The 5,000-nt window shown below is 43.4% G+C and overlaps 1 protein-coding gene across 3 annotated transcripts in view; it reads left to right on the top strand.

The window, feature by feature from the left end:
* The window catches only part of col27a1a (collagen, type XXVII, alpha 1a), a 229,348-nt gene that overhangs the window by 147,456 nt on the left and 76,892 nt on the right, over nt 1-5,000 (top strand). The gene's annotated exons all lie outside the window — the stretch shown is intronic.

Genomic DNA, 5,000 nt, shown 5'->3' on the forward strand with positions numbered 1-5,000 from the left:
CTGTTACATCGATTCTCCCTGGACACAGATACGAGCATGTGTCTGCGGAGTTTTCTTTACCGCGTCTATCATGGTGATTAAACCAGGGTTTACTCATCTGTGAAGAGCGCCAGCCTGTAGAGCCAATCACAGTTCTTTTAGTTTAGTGTGTGACCAATCAAAGGGGTGTAAGAAAGGACTTTCTAGACAAGGCTCAGAAAGCGAGCGGGATATTTATGTGTTTATTTGCTATTAACACTTTTGCTAGTATAAGGATGGAAAAATCTGCTTTGCACCGTGGCGCATGGTCTAAAAGGGTTGAGCTTATTTTCTTAATGAGTTATAGGTGTGTTTTGAGAATAAACCAGTCAGAGTCTCATCTCCCATTCCCTTTAAGAGTCAGTTGCGTCGCGCCATAGCGCATTTGGTATTTACATGATGACTTTGTAAGTGGAAAAACCGAGCATTTTACTAGCAAGAAAACCGTTAAACAGAGCATTTTCATCGCGAGAATGAGAGATAAGGCATCTCATAATCTACTTTCACTTTAGCTCTCGTGGATAGGGAAACATTGTACTCACAGACATCAATTAGCCTATAAATAATTAATTTCGTTTGTTAAGCGCAAAGATTTGTTTCAAAGCTATTTCTAAATTTAGTTCTAATTTCCAGCGAACGAATAAATGAACAATAATAACGAAGTGTGCTCAAACAACTGAGTTATATCCTAATACACATGCTGTGCCCCATATGGTCTAAAACCTGAAAGGTGGGCAAATCTAAGCTTGTTTTTAATAAAACAAATATAAATATAAATATAATAAATAAAACTGCTAATCATAATAACATTATACAAAAGCAAATTGTTATGAATGAACTGAAAAAGCCTCCCGAGATGAAGAAGGCATGAAGGCAGTGGTTTTTAAATTTATTTAGGCTAGAAAATAATATGTTTTGTAATATTTAATCCTTTATATTTATATCCTACATCTATTCTTATTATATCCTATATATATCCTTAATATTTAAATTATTTTTAATATGTGAAGATATTTGCGTATTGCTATACATCTTGTGTGTATTAAGCAGTGTGTAAGCGAGGCGCAACTCTACGCTGGACAATAGACCGGCTTTGTTTTGGTCTATTGAAAAATCTATTATAGTTTCTCAAAATAGCAACACGCCAGCAGTGCACCTCAGAACGCCTTCCTTTTTAGACCAGAACGCCTATAGGCGCACATATGAGCGCAAATGCATTTGCTATTTAAACAGCGTGGCGCAAAACGTCAAAACGACTCTTGCGCCAAGCTGAAACTAGCAAATAACAACTGCGTCGCACCACATTGCGTCGGGTGTATGATAAGGCACTAAATATTTGACTGTTTGTATTAAAAGACAAAGTTGTATTACAAATAGTATATAAATATATTCATACATTTTAATACAAGAATTGCTGCTGTGAAGAAAATATAAAACTGTATGGAAAGCATCGACACTGCACTGTTATGCACCGAGATATTGAATTGAACCAAATCGATGGAATGATAATCGTAACCGAACCGTGAGACCAGTGTACGTTCACAGCTCTAGTTTGTGGTTTTACCAGCCCAGATGTATTTTTTTGTAGTCCTCAAACTTCGTTCTCTGTAGACTTCGCTAAGCTAAAGGCTGATTTATACTTCTGCGTCAAGCGCACACGTATGCTATGTCGCAGCCTACGCGTCGACGCATAGCCCTATGCCATGGCTGTCAGCGTTGCTGGCGTGCACCTCTTAAAAAATGTTACTACACGTTGCAACGACGCGTAGGGAAAGCTCTCTGATTGGTCGGCTTGGTAGCGCGGACGAGTCACTTGACGCAGAAGTATAAACCAGGCTTAACTCTGTAAAAGCCAATGTCTTCCTTTGCATTGAACTTTGAGCGTCTTACATTCAGAGATGCTGTTTATGTTCACACGGCTACATTACACATTAACCAAAGTTTCAAATATGATATCAAAGTGGACCACCCTTTTAATCATTCGCACTTTTAAATGAACACAAACGTTTATAGTTTATTAAAGATGCAAACCCCTTGCTGCACATCAGCTACACCTTCATCAAACCCCCTAATACCTGCAGCCTGAGGACTATCATGAACATTTATGAGCGTCAAAAGTGCTGGATCTGTTTGGCAAAATATTTGACTGCGGGTCACTGCAAATCAAACAACTCAAAGTGAAGTTTATTCACAAACTAATTTCGAGAGGATCACGTGCTTATGATTGACACGGCTGGCCCCGAGTCAAGCTAATGTACGAACCACCAATCAGACTACTCCTAACCAAGTATAAATAACCAAACACCTTACCTTTAGTCATCTTCGTCCTGAAGAATCCCCCCTTCCACCCCTTCGCCTCCTCCTTTGTCTACAGGGCAGCACGGTGGCCCAGTGGCTAGCACTGCGCCCTCACAGCAAAATGCCTCCGGTTTGGGCATCTACCCAAACGGTCCGCATTTTCGTGTGGAGTTCATGTTCTCTCCGTGCTTGCGTGGGTTTTCCCCGGGTCCTCTGGTTTCCTCCCACACTCCCAAAAACTTGGCACTGAAGTAAATTGACTAAACCAAATTAGCACCAAATTCGATTAAATTCTGTCAGCAACGCATCACCTTAGCAACCCTCACGCAGCAGGAGGGAGGGGGGTTCTCGAGATCTACCAGAGCTCAAACTCCCCTCTCGCCCTGCAACGGGAGGGAGCCCCGGGCTCGAGGCTCTCATGAGCTCGGAGCTCTCTCCCGGGACAGCATGCAAAAATAGCTTATCAACTATCATCAGCTAAGTGTGAACTCTTGAAATAATAAAAAACAATAAACTAAAGCTATGTCCACTGTGCTGAGCGAAAACCCTTCTCTTCTGTTGAACTGAACTGTCACATCATCGATGACGAAGGGTGCTCCGGCTCTGAAGGCAAAAAGTGCAATGTGAGTGCGGGCCGAGGGGGAGAATGGAGGGGGGACAATCATGCTTGGGCAGAGTTCATGACAATCGTGCCCAGTGTGAGCACACCCTCATTATGCCTGACAAGCTGTTTGCTATTCAAACTATAGTTACACTGAATGACATTATGGTGGGTGTTTTTGTTTTGCTAATGGTGCTTGAGTTATTATAATTTGGTCAGAAAAATTAGACATGCTGCATTATACCCTTGTTTTGATGTCTTATTTGTGTGTATGTGAAACAGAACGTTTGTACTTCACTGTTGCATCATGAAATCCTCAGTGTCTCCTGCACTTGAGACAGAATAGACAGAGAGAGAGAGAGAGAGAGAGTCATACAGAAGTTGTTTAAATCAGCAAGACCTTTGACCTGCGCCCTCATAAACTTCCTGTTGAATCAGCAGGCGTCAGTGTGTGTTATATGAGTGATGTCATCGTTAGCCGTGCTAAGTGTCACTGCTGCTCTGATGAAGTGTTAGCGAGTAACTCACAGTTTTTAGTGGAGACCTGCTGGATGGCAATATTTTAAACAAAATCCAAGCGATTAGCAACCTTAGCAACTACATGCCCTAGCCGTAAATCTGAGCATGTAACTCCGTAGGCACATTTTGTTCTTCTTTAGTAAACAGTTTGTGACAATTTAAGTGATTTGAGGTGGCTCAATGGTTACACCGTCGCCTCACAGCAAGAAGGTCACTGGTTTGAGCCTAGGCTGGGTCTGCTGGCATTTCTGCGTGGCGTTTGCTTGTTCTCCACGTGTTGACGTGGGTTTCCTCCAGGTGCTCCGGTTTCCCCCACTAGTCCAAAGCAACCCAGGCTCATTTTGAAAACGTAGTCCTGGATGTTTCTGGAGATCTCCAAATACGTCCCAGGAGGTACATATTGTTGCAGTTTTTGTTTTCGCGAATCCACCAGAGGTCGCTGTGTATGCTTTTTGAGATCTCAAATTTCTCACGCGAATGCCATTCGCGCCTGCTGTTCTCGCGTAAACCCACCAAAGGCCGCTGTGGACTGACTGTCTGTCCGACTGACTGACTGACTGATTGACTGGCTGGCCGACTGACCAATCAACTGACCCACCCTCCTCCTTCCCTAAACCCAACCAATTTTATTGACTGACCCGCCCACCCACTTACTTCCCTAAACTCAACCAACGACTTACAAAAGCCGTCCAGATAAAGAAAAGCCCTCGTCTTTGTGGTCAACTCCTTTCTGTGTCTCAAGTCCGCTGACGTACACAACGGACTAACTGGACAAACTGGTTGCATTGGGAAAGCCGTCCACATGGAGGTAAGCGGTCAGCTGGTAAGCGCGAAACGGCCCCGTAGCGGTCGTTAAAAAAATAAGATGCAGCCATACAGTACGTACCTCCGGCTACATCATTTGCGGTCTCCAGAAACGTCCATGGGACTATGTTTTCCGAATGAGCTTGTGTTGGTCCAAAGACATGTGCTATAGGTGAAATAAACTAAATTGGCAATGGTGTATATGTGTGAATGAGTGTGTATGGGTGTTTCCTAGTACTGGGTTGCAGCTGGAAGGGCACCTGCTGTGTAAAACACATGCTGGATAAGTTGGCGGTTCATTCTGCTGTGGCGACCCCTGATGAATAAAGGGACTAAGCTGAGGGAAAATGAATGAATGAATAAGTGAATTGATAGTAATGTGTCGATCTCTCTGAAACCGTAAACCTATGGTCGTTTCTGGAGATCGCCAAATACGTCACAGGAGGTACATATTGTTGCAGTTTTTGTTTTCGTGAATCCACCAGAGGCCGCTGTGTATGCTTTTTGAGATCTCAAATTTCTCTCACAAGTGCCATTCGCGCCCGCTGTTCTCGCATAAACCCACCAGAGGCCACTGTTGACTGACTGAATGACCGACCAACCAATCGACTGACCCACCCTCCTCCTTTCCTAAACCTAACCACTTTTATCGACTGACCCGCCCACCCACTTACTTCCCTAAACCCAACCAACGACTTACAAAAGCCGTCCAGAAAAAGAAAAGCCCTCGTCTGGTTTTTACCACGTTTTCGGATTTTAC

This window comes from Danio rerio, chromosome 21, assembly GCF_052040795.2.
Source record: "Danio rerio strain M-AB ecotype USA chromosome 21, GRCz13ab, whole genome shotgun sequence".
Taxonomy (NCBI): Eukaryota; Metazoa; Chordata; class Actinopteri; order Cypriniformes; family Danionidae; genus Danio; species Danio rerio.